General features: G+C 55.4%; 16 non-coding genes across 16 annotated transcripts; all 16 read right to left on the minus strand.

The window, feature by feature from the left end:
* Positions 1 to 774: 774 nt before the first annotated feature.
* LOC126102634 (5S ribosomal RNA) lies at positions 775 to 893 on the minus strand. The gene has a single exon (XR_007522919.1). It is a non-coding gene; the product is annotated as a 5S ribosomal RNA (ribosomal RNA).
* Positions 894 to 1748: 855 nt separating this feature from the next.
* On the minus strand, positions 1749 to 1867 carry LOC126102841 (5S ribosomal RNA). Its single transcript, XR_007523103.1, has one exon. It is a non-coding gene; the product is annotated as a 5S ribosomal RNA (ribosomal RNA).
* Positions 1868 to 2719: 852 nt separating this feature from the next.
* Positions 2720 to 2838, minus strand: LOC126101950 (5S ribosomal RNA). Its single transcript, XR_007522654.1, has one exon. It is a non-coding gene; the product is annotated as a 5S ribosomal RNA (ribosomal RNA).
* An 855-nt stretch (positions 2839 to 3693) lies between these two features.
* LOC126102635 (5S ribosomal RNA) lies at positions 3694 to 3812 on the minus strand. Its single transcript, XR_007522920.1, has one exon. It is a non-coding gene; the product is annotated as a 5S ribosomal RNA (ribosomal RNA).
* Positions 3813 to 4659: 847 nt separating this feature from the next.
* On the minus strand, positions 4660 to 4778 carry LOC126101951 (5S ribosomal RNA). Its single transcript, XR_007522655.1, has one exon. It is a non-coding gene; the product is annotated as a 5S ribosomal RNA (ribosomal RNA).
* An 847-nt stretch (positions 4779 to 5625) lies between these two features.
* Positions 5626 to 5744, minus strand: LOC126101952 (5S ribosomal RNA). Its single transcript, XR_007522656.1, has one exon. It is a non-coding gene; the product is annotated as a 5S ribosomal RNA (ribosomal RNA).
* Positions 5745 to 6599: 855 nt separating this feature from the next.
* Positions 6600 to 6718, minus strand: LOC126102636 (5S ribosomal RNA). The gene has a single exon (XR_007522922.1). It is a non-coding gene; the product is annotated as a 5S ribosomal RNA (ribosomal RNA).
* An 854-nt stretch (positions 6719 to 7572) lies between these two features.
* LOC126101953 (5S ribosomal RNA) lies at positions 7573 to 7691 on the minus strand. Its single transcript, XR_007522657.1, has one exon. It is a non-coding gene; the product is annotated as a 5S ribosomal RNA (ribosomal RNA).
* Positions 7692 to 8543: 852 nt separating this feature from the next.
* On the minus strand, positions 8544 to 8662 carry LOC126101929 (5S ribosomal RNA). The gene has a single exon (XR_007522635.1). It is a non-coding gene; the product is annotated as a 5S ribosomal RNA (ribosomal RNA).
* An 854-nt stretch (positions 8663 to 9516) lies between these two features.
* LOC126102790 (5S ribosomal RNA) lies at positions 9517 to 9635 on the minus strand. The gene has a single exon (XR_007523062.1). It is a non-coding gene; the product is annotated as a 5S ribosomal RNA (ribosomal RNA).
* Positions 9636 to 10489: 854 nt separating this feature from the next.
* Positions 10490 to 10608, minus strand: LOC126102637 (5S ribosomal RNA). Its single transcript, XR_007522923.1, has one exon. It is a non-coding gene; the product is annotated as a 5S ribosomal RNA (ribosomal RNA).
* An 853-nt stretch (positions 10609 to 11461) lies between these two features.
* On the minus strand, positions 11462 to 11580 carry LOC126102016 (5S ribosomal RNA). The gene has a single exon (XR_007522715.1). It is a non-coding gene; the product is annotated as a 5S ribosomal RNA (ribosomal RNA).
* An 854-nt stretch (positions 11581 to 12434) lies between these two features.
* Positions 12435 to 12553, minus strand: LOC126102791 (5S ribosomal RNA). Its single transcript, XR_007523063.1, has one exon. It is a non-coding gene; the product is annotated as a 5S ribosomal RNA (ribosomal RNA).
* An 854-nt stretch (positions 12554 to 13407) lies between these two features.
* On the minus strand, positions 13408 to 13526 carry LOC126102792 (5S ribosomal RNA). Its single transcript, XR_007523064.1, has one exon. It is a non-coding gene; the product is annotated as a 5S ribosomal RNA (ribosomal RNA).
* Positions 13527 to 14377: 851 nt separating this feature from the next.
* LOC126101955 (5S ribosomal RNA) lies at positions 14378 to 14496 on the minus strand. Its single transcript, XR_007522658.1, has one exon. It is a non-coding gene; the product is annotated as a 5S ribosomal RNA (ribosomal RNA).
* An 854-nt stretch (positions 14497 to 15350) lies between these two features.
* On the minus strand, positions 15351 to 15469 carry LOC126102793 (5S ribosomal RNA). Its single transcript, XR_007523065.1, has one exon. It is a non-coding gene; the product is annotated as a 5S ribosomal RNA (ribosomal RNA).
* Between the last annotated feature and the right edge of the window lie 653 nt (positions 15470 to 16122).

Genomic DNA, 16122 nt, shown 5'->3' on the forward strand with positions numbered 1-16122 from the left:
CATTTGACGAAAGCGCTTCCTTCCGCAACCGCCAGTTCCTCGAGGACGGCGCGGGGAGGCGCGCCCGGCGTCCCAGCAGAGTGACGGCCGAATTGGCGGGCGCACCGCCGCGTGTGTGAGACGCACTGCTGCTCGTTGCACCCCCTGTCATTCGCTGGGCGCGTGCAGCCTTCGACACTAGCAGAGGACGCATCTTGTCCCTGGTGTTCAGCGGAGGGCCTGTGCGGGGTGCGGCAGTGTCGTGCAGGAGGGCCCACTGGTAGCGATGTGGGCTTCCTCGCCTCGCCTCGCCTCGCCTCGCCTCACACCAGGTGTCTGCGTAGTTTGCAGTGCATTCGCACCATTCCTATCCCTGTCCCTGTCCCCGTCCCGACTTGTCCCGACTTTGCTCGACTGCCGCTCGCTGCCGCTCGGGTCGTGGTCCATATGACAGCGCAAGCACGACAAACGTCTGCGGGACGAGACGAGACGAGACGAGACGAGACGACTAAGGAATAAATTCGTGGTTACAAATCAAATTCGGAACTCTAAACTCCTACACAACAATAGGCGGTGACGTATTTCAGAAATCACCTGCCGATTCGTACTGTTTTGTCGTTTTCAAAGTCTTCTTGGCAAACTTGGTTAGCACATTCTCCCTCAAACTGAGTTAATTACTGCATTTTCGTACCATTACAGTAGTTTAAAAGGCTTAAGGAAGCATCTTTGTCACAACAGAAAGGTAGTTTGAAAATTGGGCTGGCGACATAACAAAAAAAAAAAAAACAGGAAGGGAGCCAACAGCACCCGGGTTTCCCAGGCGGTCACCCATCCAAGTACTAGCCGGGCCCGATGATGCTTAACTTCGGTGATCGGACGAGAACCGGTGTATTCATCATGGTATGGCCGTTGGCGCTCATCTAATGTAGGAGCACGGCAGAATTCTCTTTCGGCTTTTCTCCCAACACACAAAATGTTAGTTTTCGGCCGCATTTGACGAAAGCGCTTCCTTCCGCAACCGCCAGTTCCTCGAGGACGGCGCGGGGAGGCGCGCCCGGCGTCCCAGCAGAGTGACGGCCGAATTGGCGGGCGCACCGCCGCGTGTGTGAGACGCACTGCTGCTCGTTGCACCCCCTGTCATTCGCTGGGCGCGTGCAGCCTTCGACACTAGCAGAGGACGCATCTTGTCCCTGGTGTTCAGCGGAGGGCCTGTGCGGGGTGCGGCAGTGTCGTGCAGGAGGGCCCACTGGTAGCGATGTGGGCTTCCTCGCCTCGCCTCGCCTCGCCTCGCCTCGCCTCACACCAGGTGTCTGCGTAGTTTGCAGTGCATTCGCACCATTCCTATCCCTGTCCCTGTCCCCGTCCCGACTTGTCCCGACTTTGCTCGACTGCCGCTCGCTGCCGCTCGGGTCGTGGTCCATATGACAGCGCAAGCACGACAAACGTCTGCGGGACGAGACGAGACGAGACGAGACGAGACGACTAAGGAATAAATTCGTGGTTACAAATCAAATTCGGAACTCTAAACTCCTACACAACAATAGGCGGTGACGTATTTCAGAAATCACCTGCCGATTCGTACTGTTTTGTCGTTTTCAAAGTCTTCTTGGCAAACTTGGTTAGCACATTCTCCCTCAAACTGAGTTAATTACTGCATTTTCGTACCATTACAGTAGTTTAAAAGGCTTAAGGAAGCATCTTTGTCACAACAGAAAGGTAGTTTGAAAATTGGGCTGGCGACATAACAAAAAAAAAAAAAACAGGAAGGGAGCCAACAGCACCCGGGTTTCCCAGACGGTCACCCATCCAAGTACTAGCCGGGCCCGATGATGCTTAACTTCGGTGATCGGACGAGAACCGGTGTATTCATCATGGTATGGCCGTTGGCGCTCATCTAATGTAGGAGCACGGCAGAATTCGCGTTCGGCTTATCTCCCACCACACAAAATGTTAGTTTTCGGCCGCATTTGACGAAAGCGCTTCCTTCCGCAACCGCCAGTTCCTCGAGGACGGCGCGGGGAGGCGCGCCCGGCGTCCCAGCAGAGTGACGGCCGAATTGGCGGGCGCACCGCCGCGTGTGTGAGACGCACTGCTGCTCGTTGCACCCCCTGTCATTCGCTGGGCGCGTGCAGCCTTCGACACTAGCAGAGGACGCATCTTGTCCCTGGTGTTCAGCGGAGGGCCTGTGCGGGGTGCGGCAGTGTCGTGCAGGAGGGCCCACTGGTAGCGATGTGGGCTTCCTCGCCTCGCCTCGCCTCGCCTCGCCTCGCCTCACACCAGGTGTCTGCGTAGTTTGCAGTGCATTCGCACCATTCCTATCCCTGTCCCTGTCCCCGTCCCGACTTGTCCCGACTTTGCTCGACTGCCGCTCGATGCCGCTCGGGTCGTGGTCCATATGACAGCGCAAGCACGACAAACGTCTGCGGGACGAGACGAGACGAGACGAGACGAGACGACTAAGGAATAAATTCGTGGTTACAAATCAAATTCGGAACTCTAAACTCCTACACAACAATAGGCGGTGACGTATTTCAGAAATCACCTGCCGATTCGTACTGTTTTGTCGTTTTCAAAGTCTTCTTGGCAAACTTGGTTAGCACATTCTCCCTCAAACTGAGTTAATTACTGCATTTTCGTACCATTACAGTAGTTTAAAAGGCTTAAGGAAGCATCTTTGTCACAACAGAAATGTAGTTTGAAAATTGGGCTGGCGACATAACAAAAAAAAAAAAAGGAAGGGAGCCAACAGCACCCGGGTTTTCCAGGCGGTCACCCATCCAAGTACTAGCCGGGCCCGAGGATGCTTAACTTCGGTGATCGGACGGGAACCGGTGTATTCATCATGGTATGGCCGCTGGCGCTCATCTAATGTAGGAGCACGGCAGAATTCGCGTTCGGCTTATCTCCCACCACACAAAATGTTAGTTTTCGGCCGCATTTGACGAAAGCGCTTCCTTCCGCAACCGCCAGTTCCTCGAGGACGGCGCGGGGAGGCGCGCCCGGCGTCCCAGCAGAGTGACGGCCGAATTGGCGGGCGCACCGCCGCGTGTGTGAGACGCACTGCTGCTCGTTGCACCCCCTGTCATTCGCTGGGCGCGTGCAGCCTTCGACACTAGCAGAGGACGCATCTTGTCCCTGGTGTTCAGCGGAGGGCCTGTGCGGGGTGCGGCAGTGTCGTGCAGGAGGGCCCACTGGTAGCGATGTGGGCTTCCTCGCCTCGCCTCGCCTCGCCTCGCCTCGCCTCACACCAGGTGTCTGCGTAGTTTGCAGTGCATTCGCACCATTCCTATCCCTGTCCCTGTCCCCGTCCCGACTTGTCCCGACTTTGCTCGACTGCCGCTCGCTGCCGCTCGGGTCGTGGTCCATATGACAGCGCAAGCACGACAAACGTCTGCGGGACGAGACGAGACGAGACGAGACGAGACGACTAAGGAATAAATTCGTGGTTACAAATCAAATTCGGAACTCTAAACTCCTACACAACAATAGGCGGTGACGTATTTCAGAAATCACCTGCCGATTCGTACTGTTTTGTCGTTTTCAAAGTCTTCTTGGCAAACTTGGTTAGCACATTCTCCCTCAAACTGAGTTAATTACTGCATTTTCGTACCATTACAGTAGTTTAAAAGGCTTAAGGAAGCATCTTTGTCACAACAGAAAGGTAGTTTGAAAATTGGGCTGGCGACATAACAAAAAAAAAAAAAACAGGAAGGGAGCCAACAGCACCCGGGTTTCCCAGGCGGTCACCCATCCAAGTACTAGCCGGGCCCGATGATGCTTAACTTCGGTGATCGGACGAGAACCGGTGTATTCATCATGGTATGGCCGTTGGCGCTCATCTAATGTAGGAGCACGGCAGAATTCGCGTTCGGCTTATCTCCCACCACACAAAATGTTAGTTTTCGGCCGCATTTGACGAAAGCGCTTCCTTCCGCAACCGCCAGTTCCTCGAGGACGGCGCGGGGAGGCGCGCCCGGCGTCCCAGCAGAGTGACGGCCGAATTGGCGGGCGCACCGCCGCGTGTGTGAGACGCACTGCTGCTCGTTGCACCCCCTGTCATTCGCTGGGCGCGTGCAGCCTTCGACACTAGCAGAGGACGCATCTTGTCCCTGGTGTTCAGCGGAGGGCCTGTGCGGGGTGCGGCAGTGTCGTGCAGGAGGGCCCACTGGTAGCGATGTGGGCTTCCTCGCCTCGCCTCGCCTCGCCTCGCCTCGCATCACACCAGGTGTCTGCGTAGTTTGCAGTGCATTCGCACCATTCCTATCCCTGTCCCTGTCCCCGTCCCGACTTGTCCCGACTTTGCTCGACTGCCGCTCGCTGCCGCTCGGGTCGTGGTCCATATGACAGCGCAAGCACGACAAACGTCTGCGGGACGAGACGAGACGAGACGAGACGACTAAGGAATAAATTCGTGGTTACAAATCAAATTCGGAACTCTAAACTCCTACACAACAATAGGCGGTGACGTATTTCAGAAATCACCTGCCGATTCGTACTGTTTTGTCGTTTTCAAAGTCTTCTTGGCAAACTTGGTTAGCACATTCTCCCTCAAACTGAGTTAATTACTGCATTTTCGTACCATTACAGTAGTTTAAAAGGCTTAAGGAAGCATCTTTGTCACAACAGAAATGTAGTTTGAAAATTGGGCTGGCGACATAACAAAAAAAAAAAAAGGAAGGGAGCCAACAGCACCCGGGTTTTCCAGGCGGTCACCCATCCAAGTACTAGCCGGGCCCGAGGATGCTTAACTTCGGTGATCGGACGGGAACCGGTGTATTCATCATGGTATGGCCGCTGGCGCTCATCTAATGTAGGAGCACGGCAGAATTCGCGTTCGGCTTATCTCCCACCACACAAAATGTTAGTTTTCGGCCGCATTTGACGAAAGCGCTTCCTTCCGCAACCGCCAGTTCCTCGAGGACGGCGCGGGGAGGCGCGCCCGGCGTCCCAGCAGAGTGACGGCCGAATTGGCGGGCGCACCGCCGCGTGTGTGAGACGCACTGCTGCTCGTTGCACCCCCTGTCATTCGCTGGGCGCGTGCAGCCTTCGACACTAGCAGAGGACGCATCTTGTCCCTGGTGTTCAGCGGAGGGCCTGTGCGGGGTGCGGCAGTGTCGTGCAGGAGGGCCCACTGGTAGCGATGTGGGCTTCCTCGCCTCGCCTCGCCTCGCCTCGCCTCGCCTCACACCAGGTGTCTGCGTAGTTTGCAGTGCATTCGCACCATTCCTATCCCTGTCCCTGTCCCCGTCCCGACTTGTCCCGACTTTGCTCGACTGCCGCTCGCTGCCGCTCGGGTCGTGGTCCATATGACAGCGCAAGCACGACAAACGTCTGCGGGACGAGACGAGACGAGACGAGACGACTAAGGAATAAATTCGTGGTTACAAATCAAATTCGGAACTCTAAACTCCTACACAACAATAGGCGGTGACGTATTTCAGAAATCACCTGCCGATTCGTACTGTTTTGTCGTTTTCAAAGTCTTCTTGGCAAACTTGGTTAGCACATTCTCCCTCAAACTGAGTTAATTACTGCATTTTCGTACCATTACAGTAGTTTAAAAGGCTTAAGGAAGCATCTTTGTCACAACAGAAATGTAGTTTGAAAATTGGGCTGGCGACATAACAAAAAAAAAAAAAGGAAGGGAGCCAACAGCACCCGGGTTTTCCAGGCGGTCACCCATCCAAGTACTAGCCGGGCCCGAGGATGCTTAACTTCGGTGATCGGACGGGAACCGGTGTATTCATCATGGTATGGCCGCTGGCGCTCATCTAATGTAGGAGCACGGCAGAATTCGCGTTCGGCTTATCTCCCACCACACAAAATGTTAGTTTTCGGCCGCATTTGACGAAAGCGCTTCCTTCCGCAACCGCCAGTTCCTCGAGGACGGCGCGGGGAGGCGCGCCCGGCGTCCCAGCAGAGTGACGGCCGAATTGGCGGGCGCACCGCCGCGTGTGTGAGACGCACTGCTGCTCGTTGCACCCCCTGTCATTCGCTGGGCGCGTGCAGCCTTCGACACTAGCAGAGGACGCATCTTGTCCCTGGTGTTCAGCGGAGGGCCTGTGCGGGGTGCGGCAGTGTCGTGCAGGAGGGCCCACTGGTAGCGATGTGGGCTTCCTCGCCTCGCCTCGCCTCGCCTCGCCTCGCCTCACACCAGGTGTCTGCGTAGTTTGCAGTGCATTCGCACCATTCCTATCCCTGTCCCTGTCCCCGTCCCGACTTGTCCCGACTTTGCTCGACTGCCGCTCGCTGCCGCTCGGGTCGTGGTCCATATGACAGCGCAAGCACGACAAACGTCTGCGGGACGAGACGAGACGAGACGAGACGAGACGACTAAGGAATAAATTCGTGGTTACAAATCAAATTCGGAACTCTAAACTCCTACACAACAATAGGCGGTGACGTATTTCAGAAATCACCTGCCGATTCGTACTGTTTTGTCGTTTTCAAAGTCTTCTTGGCAAACTTGGTTAGCACATTCTCCCTCAAACTGAGTTAATTACTGCATTTTCGTACCATTACAGTAGTTTAAAAGGCTTAAGGAAGCATCTTTGTCACAACAGAAAGGTAGTTTGAAAATTGGGCTGGCGACATAACAAAAAAAAAAAAAACAGGAAGGGAGCCAACAGCACCCGGGTTTCCCAGGCGGTCACCCATCCAAGTACTAGCCGGGCCCGATGATGCTTAACTTCGGTGATCGGACGAGAACCGGTGTATTCATCATGGTATGGCCGTTGGCGCTCATCTAATGTAGGAGCACGGCAGAATTCGCGTTCGGCTTATCTCCCACCACACAAAATGTTAGTTTTCGGCCGCATTTGACGAAAGCGCTTCCTTCCGCAACCGCCAGTTCCTCGAGGACGGCGCGGGGAGGCGCGCCCGGCGTCCCAGCAGAGTGACGGCCGAATTGGCGGGCGCACCGCCGCGTGTGTGAGACGCACTGCTGCTCGTTGCACCCCCTGTCATTCGCTGGGCGCGTGCAGCCTTCGACACTAGCAGAGGACGCATCTTGTCCCTGGTGTTCAGCGGAGGGCCTGTGCGGGGTGCGGCAGTGTCGTGCAGGAGGGCCCACTGGTAGCGATGTGGGCTTCCTCGCCTCGCCTCGCCTCGCCTCGCCTCGCCTCACACCAGGTGTCTGCGTAGTTTGCAGTGCATTCGCACCATTCCTATCCCTGTCCCTGTCCCCGTCCCGACTTGTCCCGACTTTGCTCGACTGCCGCTCGCTGCCGCTCGGGTCGTGGTCCATATGACAGCGCAAGCACGACAAACGTCTGCGGGACGAGACGAGACGAGACGAGACGAGACGACTAAGGAATAAATTCGTGGTTACAAATCAAATTCGGAACTCTAAACTCCTACACAACAATAGGCGGTGACGTATTTCAGAAATCACCTGCCGATTCGTACTGTTTTGTCGTTTTCAAAGTCTTCTTGGCAAACTTGGTTAGCACATTCTCCCTCAAACTGAGTTAATTACTGCATTTTCGTACCATTACAGTAGTTTAAAAGGCTTAAGGAAGCATCTTTGTCACAACAGAAATGTAGTTTGAAAATTGGGCTGGCGACATAACAAAAAAAAAAAAAAAGGAAGGGAGCCAACAGCACCCGGGTTTTCCAGGCGGTCACCCATCCAAGTACTAGCCGGGCCCGAGGATGCTTAACTTCGGTGATCGGACGGGAACCGGTGTATTCATCATGGTATGGCCGCTGGCGCTCATCTAATGTAGGAGCACGGCAGAATTCGCGTTCGGCTTATCTCCCACCACACAAAATGTTAGTTTTCGGCCGCATTTGACGAAAGCGCTTCCTTCCGCAACCGCCAGTTCCTCGAGGACGGCGCGGGGAGGCGCGCCCGGCGTCCCAGCAGAGTGACGGCCGAATTGGCGGGCGCACCGCCGCGTGTGTGAGACGCACTGCTGCTCGTTGCACCCCCTGTCATTCGCTGGGCGCGTGCAGCCTTCGACACTAGCAGAGGACGCATCTTGTCCCTGGTGTTCAGCGGAGGGCCTGTGCGGGGTGCGGCAGTGTCGTGCAGGAGGGCCCACTGGTAGCGATGTGGGCTTCCTCGCCTCGCCTCGCCTCGCCTCGCCTCGCCTCACACCAGGTGTCTGCGTAGTTTGCAGTGCATTCGCACCATTCCTATCCCTGTCCCTGTCCCCGTCCCGACTTGTCCCGACTTTGCTCGACTGCCGCTCGCTGCCGCTCGGGTCGTGGTCCATATGACAGCGCAAGCACGACAAACGTCTGCGGGACGAGACGAGACGAGACGAGACGAGACGACTAAGGAATAAATTCGTGGTTACAAATCAAATTCGGAACTCTAAACTCCTACACAACAATAGGCGGTGACGTATTTCAGAAATCACCTGCCGATTCGTACTGTTTTGTCGTTTTCAAAGTCTTCTTGGCAAACTTGGTTAGCACATTCTCCCTCAAACTGAGTTAATTACTGCATTTTCGTACCATTACAGTAGTTTAAAAGGCTTAAGGAAGCATCTTTGTCACAACAGAAAGGTAGTTTGAAAATTGGGCTGGCGACATAACAAAAAAAAGAACAGGAAGGGAGCCAACAGCACCCGGGTTTTCCAGGCGGTCACCCATCCAAGTACTAACCGGGCCCGAGGATGCTTAACTTCGGTGATCGGACGGGAACCGGTGTATTCATCATGGTATGGCCGCTGGCGCTCATCTAATGTAGGAGCACGGCAGAATTCGCGTTCGGCTTATCTCCCACCACACAAAATGTTAGTTTTCGGCCGCATTTGACGAAAGCGCTTCCTTCCGCAACCGCCAGTTCCTCGAGGACGGCGCGGGGAGGCGCGCCCGGCGTCCCAGCAGAGTGACGGCCGAATTGGCGGGCGCACCGCCGCGTGTGTGAGACGCACTGCTGCTCGTTGCACCCCCTGTCATTCGCTGGGCGCGTGCAGCCTTCGACACTAGCAGAGGACGCATCTTGTCCCTGGTGTTCAGCGGAGGGCCTGTGCGGGGTGCGGCAGTGTCGTGCAGGAGGGCCCACTGGTAGCGATGTGGGCTTCCTCGCCTCGCCTCGCCTCGCCTCGCCTCGCCTCACACCAGGTGTCTGCGTAGTTTGCAGTGCATTCGCACCATTCCTATCCCTGTCCCTGTCCCCGTCCCGACTTGTCCCGACTTTGCTCGACTGCCGCTCGCTGCCGCTCGGGTCGTGGTCCATATGACAGCGCAAGCACGACAAACGTCTGCGGGACGAGACGAGACGAGACGAGACGAGACGACTAAGGAATAAATTCGTGGTTACAAATCAAATTCGGAACTCTAAACTCCTACACAACAATAGGCGGTGACGTATTTCAGAAATCACCTGCCGATTCGTACTGTTTTGTCGTTTTCAAAGTCTTCTTGGCAAACTTGGTTAGCACATTCTCCCTCAAACTGAGTTAATTACTGCATTTTCGTACCATTACAGTAGTTTAAAAGGCTTAAGGAAGCATCTTTGTCACAACAGAAAGGTAGTTTGAAAATTGGGCTGGCGACATAACAAAAAAAAAAAAACAGGAAGGGAGCCAACAGCACCCGGGTTTCCCAGATGGTCACCCATCCAAGTACTAGCCGGGCCCGATGATGCTTAACTTCGGTGATCGGACGAGAACCGGTGTATTCATCATGGTATGGCCGTTGGCGCTCATCTAATGTAGGAGCACGGCAGAATTCGCGTTCGGCTTATCTCCCACCACACAAAATGTTAGTTTTCGGCCGCATTTGACGAAAGCGCTTCCTTCCGCAACCGCCAGTTCCTCGAGGACGGCGCGGGGAGGCGCGCCCGGCGTCCCAGCAGAGTGACGGCCGAATTGGCGGGCGCACCGCCGCGTGTGTGAGACGCACTGCTGCTCGTTGCACCCCCTGTCATTCGCTGGGCGCGTGCAGCCTTCGACACTAGCAGAGGACGCATCTTGTCCCTGGTGTTCAGCGGAGGGCCTGTGCGGGGTGCGGCAGTGTCGTGCAGGAGGGCCCACTGGTAGCGATGTGGGCTTCCTCGCCTCGCCTCGCCTCGCCTCGCCTCGCCTCACACCAGGTGTCTGCGTAGTTTGCAGTGCATTCGCACCATTCCTATCCCTGTCCCTGTCCCCGTCCCGACTTGTCCCGACTTTGCTCGACTGCCGCTCGCTGCCGCTCGGGTCGTGGTCCATATGACAGCGCAAGCACGACAAACGTCTGCGGGACGAGACGAGACGAGACGAGACGAGACGACTAAGGAATAAATTCGTGGTTACAAATCAAATTCGGAACTCTAAACTCCTACACAACAATAGGCGGTGACGTATTTCAGAAATCACCTGCCGATTCGTACTGTTTTGTCGTTTTCAAAGTCTTCTTGGCAAACTTGGTTAGCACATTCTCCCTCAAACTGAGTTAATTACTGCATTTTCGTACCATTACAGTAGTTTAAAAGGCTTAAGGAAGCATCTTTGTCACAACAGAAAGGTAGTTTGAAAATTGGGCTGGCGACATAACAAAAAAAAAAAAACAGGAAGGGAGCCAACAGCACCCGGGTTTCCCAGGCGGTCACCCATCCAAGTACTAGCCGGGCCCGATGATGCTTAACTTCGGTGATCGGACGAGAACCGGTGTATTCATCATGGTATGGCCGTTGGCGCTCATCTAATGTAGGAGCACGGCAGAATTCGCGTTCGGCTTATCTCCCACCACACAAAATGTTAGTTTTCGGCCGCATTTGACGAAAGCGCTTCCTTCCGCAACCGCCAGTTCCTCGAGGACGGCGCGGGGAGGCGCGCCCGGCGTCCCAGCAGAGTGACGGCCGAATTGGCGGGCGCACCGCCGCGTGTGTGAGACGCACTGCTGCTCGTTGCACCCCCTGTCATTCGCTGGGCGCGTGCAGCCTTCGACACTAGCAGAGGACGCATCTTGTCCATGGTGTTCAGCGGAGGGCCTGTGCGGGGTGCGGCAGTGTCGTGCAGGAGGGCCCACTGGTAGCGATGTGGGCTTCCTCGCCTCGCCTCGCCTCGCCTCGCCTCGCCTCACACCAGGTGTCTGCGTAGTTTGCAGTGCATTCGCACCATTCCTATCCCTGTCCCTGTCCCCGTCCCGACTTGTCCCGACTTTGCTCGACTGCCGCTCGCTGCCGCTCGGGTCGTGGTCCATATGACAGCGCAAGCACGACAAACGTCTGCGGGACGAGACGAGACGAGACGAGACGAGACGACTAAGGAATAAATTCGTGGTTACAAATCAAATTCGGAACTCTAAACTCCTACACAACAATAGGCGGTGACGTATTTCAGAAATCACCTGCCGATTCGTACTGTTTTGTCGTTTTCAAAGTCTTCTTGGCAAACTTGGTTAGCACATTCTCCCTCAAACTGAGTTAATTACTGCATTTTCGTACCATTACAGTAGTTTAAAAGGCTTAAGGAAGCATCTTTGTCACAACAGAAATGTAGTTTGAAAATTGGGCTGGCGACATAACAAAAAAAAAAAAAAGGAAGGGAGCCAACAGCACCCGGGTTTTCCTGGCGGTCACCCATCCAAGTACTAGCCGGGCCCGAGGATGCTTAACTTCGGTGATCGGACGGGAACCGGTGTATTCATCATGGTATGGCCGCTGGCGCTCATCTAATGTAGGAGCACGGCAGAATTCGCGTTCGGCTTATCTCCCACCACACAAAATGTTAGTTTTCGGCCGCATTTGACGAAAGCGCTTCCTTCCGCAACCGCCAGTTCCTCGAGGACGGCGCGGGGAGGCGCGCCCGGCGTCCCAGCAGAGTGACGGCCGAATTGGCGGGCGCACCGCCGCGTGTGTGAGACGCACTGCTGCTCGTTGCACCCCCTGTCATTCGCTGGGCGCGTGCAGCCTTCGACACTAGCAGAGGACGCATCTTGTCCCTGGTGTTCAGCGGAGGGCCTGTGCGGGGTGCGGCAGTGTCGTGCAGGAGGGCCCACTGGTAGCGATGTGGGCTTCCTCGCCTCGCCTCGCCTCGCCTCGCCTCGCCTCACACCAGGTGTCTGCGTAGTTTGCAGTGCATTCGCACCATTCCTATCCCTGTCCCTGTCCCCGTCCCGACTTGTCCCGACTTTGCTCGACTGCCGCTCGCTGCCGCTCGGGTCGTGGTCCATATGACAGCGCAAGCACGACAAACGTCTGCGGGACGAGACGAGACGAGACGAGACGAGACGACTAAGGAATAAATTCGTGGTTACAAATCAAATTCGGAACTCTAAACTCCTACACAACAATAGGCGGTGACGTATTTCAGAAATCACCTGCCGATTCGTACTGTTTTGTCGTTTTCAAAGTCTTCTTGGCAAACTTGGTTAGCACATTCTCCCTCAAACTGAGTTAATTACTGCATTTTCGTACCATTACAGTAGTTTAAAAGGCTTAAGGAAGCATCTTTGTCACAACAGAAAGGTAGTTTGAAAATTGGGCTGGCGACATAACAAAAAAAAAAAAACAGGAAGGGAGCCAACAGCACCCGGGTTTCCCAGATGGTCACCCATCCAAGTACTAGCCGGGCCCGATGATGCTTAACTTCGGTGATCGGACGAGAACCGGTGTATTCATCATGGTATGGCCGTTGGCGCTCATCTAATGTAGGAGCACGGCAGAATTCGCGTTCGGCTTATCTCCCACCACACAAAATGTTAGTTTTCGGCCGCATTTGACGAAAGCGCTTCCTTCCGCAACCGCCAGTTCCTCGAGGACGGCGCGGGGAGGCGCGCCCGGCGTCCCAGCAGAGTGACGGCCGAATTGGCGGGCGCACCGCCGCGTGTGTGAGACGCACTGCTGCTCGTTGCACCCCCTGTCATTCGCTGGGCGCGTGCAGCCTTCGACACTAGCAGAGGACGCATCTTGTCCCTGGTGTTCAGCGGAGGGCCTGTGCGGGGTGCGGCAGTGTCGTGCAGGAGGGCCCACTGGTAGCGATGTGGGCTTCCTCGCCTCGCCTCGCCTCGCCTCGCCTCGCCTCACACCAGGTGTCTGCGTAGTTTGCAGTGCATTCGCACCATTCCTATCCCTGTCCCTGTCCCCGTCCCGACTTGTCCCGACTTTGCTCGACTGCCGCTCGCTGCCGCTCGGGTCGTGGTCCATATGACAGCGCAAGCACGACAAACGTCTGCGGGACGAGACGAGACGAGACGAGACGAGACGACTAAGGAATAAATTCGTGGTTACAAATCAAATTCGGAACTCTAAACTCCTACACAACAATAGGCGGTGACGTATTTCAGAAATCACCTGCCGATTCGTACTGTTTTGTCGTTTTCAAAGTCTTCTTGGCAAACTTGGTTAGCACATTCTCCCTCAAACTGAGTTAATTACTGCATTTTCGTACCATTACAGTAGTTTAAAAGGCTTAAGGAAGCATCTTTGTCACAACAGAAAGGTAGTTTGAAAATTGGGCTGGCGACATAACAAAAAAAAAAAAACAGGAAGGGAGCCAACAGCACCCGGGTTTCCCAGATGGTCACCCATCCAAGTACTAGCCGGGCCCGATGATGCTTAACTTCGGTGATCGGACGAGAACCGGTGTATTCATCATGGTATGGCCGTTGGCGCTCATCTAATGTAGGAGCACGGCAGAATTCGCGTTCGGCTTATCTCCCACCACACAAAATGTTAGTTTTCGGCCGCATTTGACGAAAGCGCTTCCTTCCGCAACCGCCAGTTCCTCGAGGACGGCGCGGGGAGGCGCGCCCGGCGTCCCAGCAGAGTGACGGCCGAATTGGCGGGCGCACCGCCGCGTGTGTGAGACGCACTGCTGCTCGTTGCACCCCCTGTCATTCGCTGGGCGCGTGCAGCCTTCGACACTAGCAGAGGACGCATCTTGTCCCTGGTGTTCAGCGGAGGGCCTGTGCGGGGTGCGGCAGTGTCGTGCAGGAGGGCCCACTGGTAGCGATGTGGGCTTCCTCGCCTCGCCTCGCCTCGCCTCGCCTCGCCTCACACCAGGTGTCTGCGTAGTTTGCAGTGCATTCGCACCATTCCTATCCCTGTCCCTGTCCCCGTCCCGACTTGTCCCGACTTTGCTCGACTGCCGCTCGCTGCCGCTCGGGTCGTGGTCAATATGACAGCGCAAGCACGACAAACGTCTGCGGGACGAGACGAGACGAGACGAGACGAGACGACTAAGGAATAAATTCGTGGTTACAAATCAAATTCGGAACTCTAAACTCCTACACAACAATAGGCGGTGACGTATTTCAGAAATCACCTGCCGATTCGTACTGTTTTGTCGTTTTCAAAGTCTTCTTGGCAAACTTGGTTAGCACATTCTCCCTCAAACTGAGTTAATTACTGCATTTTCGTACCATTACAGTAGTTTAAAAGGCTTAAGGAAGCATCTTTGTCACAACAGAAATGTAGTTTGAAAATTGGGCTGGCGACATAACAAAAAAAAAAAAGGAAGGGAGCCAACAGCACCCGGGTTTTCCAGGCGGTCACCCATCCAAGTACTAGCCGGGCCCGAGGATGCTTAACTTCGGTGATCGGACGGGAACCGGTGTATTCATCATGGTATGGCCGCTGGCGCTCATCTAATGTAGGAGCACGGCAGAATTCGCGTTCGGCTTATCTCCCACCACACAAAATGTTAGTTTTCGGCCGCATTTGACGAAAGCGCTTCCTTCCGCAACCGCCAGTTCCTCGAGGACGGCGCGGGGAGGCGCGCCCGGCGTCCCAGCAGAGTGACGGCCGAATTGGCGGGCGCACCGCCGCGTGTGTGAGACGCACTGCTGCTCGTTGCACCCCCTGTCATTCGCTGGGCGCGTGCAGCCTTCGACACTAGCAGAGGACGCATCTTGTCCCTGGTGTTCAGCGGAGGGCCTGTGCGGGGTGCGGCAGTGTCGTGCAGGAGGGCCCACTGGTAGCGATGTGGGCTTCCTCGCCTCGCCTCGCCTCGCCTCGCCTCGCCTCACACCAGGTGTCTGCGTAGTTTGCAGTGCATTCGCACCATTCCTATCCCTGTCCCTGTCCCCGTCCCGACTTGTCCCGACTTTGCTCGACTGCCGCTCGCTGCCGCTCGGGTCGTGGTCCATATGACAGCGCAAGCACGACAAACGTCTGCGGGACGAGACGAGACGAGACGAGACGAGACGACTAAGGAATAAATTCGTGGTTACAAATCAAATTCGGAACTCTAAACTCCTACACAACAATAGGCGGTGACGTATTTCAGAAATCACCTGCCGATTCGTACTGTTTTGTCGTTTTCAAAGTCTTCTTGGCAAACTTGGTTAGCACATTCTCCCTCAAACTGAGTTAATTACTGCATTTTCGTACCATTACAGTAGTTTAAAAGGCTTAAGGAAGCATCTTTGTCACAACAGAAAGGTAGTTTGAAAATTGGGCTGGCGACATAACAAAAAAAAAAAAACAGGAAGGGAGCCAACAGCACCCGGGTTTCCCAGATGGTCACCCATCCAAGTACTAGCCGGGCCCGATGATGCTTAACTTCGGTGATCGGACGAGAACCGGTGTATTCATCATGGTATGGCCGTTGGCGCTCATCTAATGTAGGAGCACGGCAGAATTCGCGTTCGGCTTATCTCCCACCACACAAAATGTTAGTTTTCGGCCGCATTTGACGAAAGCGCTTCCTTCCGCAACCGCCAGTTCCTCGAGGACGGCGCGGGGAGGCGCGCCCGGCGTCCCAGCAGAGTGACGGCCGAATTGGCGGGCGCACCGCCGCGTGTGTGAGACGCACTGCTGCTCGTTGCACCCCCTGTCATTCGCTGGGCGCGTGCAGCCTTCGACACTAGCAGAGGACGCATCTTGTCCCTGGTGTTCAGCGGAGGGCCTGTGCGGGGTGCGGCAGTGTCGTGCAGGAGGGCCCACTGGTAGCGATGTGGGCTTCCTCGCCTCGCCTCGCCTCGCCTCGCCTCGCCTCACACCAGGTGTCTGCGTAGTTTGCAGTGCATTCGCACCATTCCTATCCCTGTCCCTGTCCCCGTCCCGACTTGTCCCGACTTTGCTCGACTGCCGCTCGCTGCCGCTCGGGTCGTGGTCCATATGACAGCGCAAGCACGACAAACGTCTGCGGGACGAGACGAGACGAGACGAGACGAGACGACTAAGGAATAAATTCGTGGTTACAAATCAAATTCGGAACTCTAAACTCCTACACAACAATAGGCGGTGACGTATTTCAGAAATCA

This window comes from Schistocerca cancellata, chromosome 9, assembly GCF_023864275.1.
Source record: "Schistocerca cancellata isolate TAMUIC-IGC-003103 chromosome 9, iqSchCanc2.1, whole genome shotgun sequence".
NCBI lineage: Eukaryota > Metazoa > Arthropoda > Insecta > Orthoptera > Acrididae > Schistocerca > Schistocerca cancellata.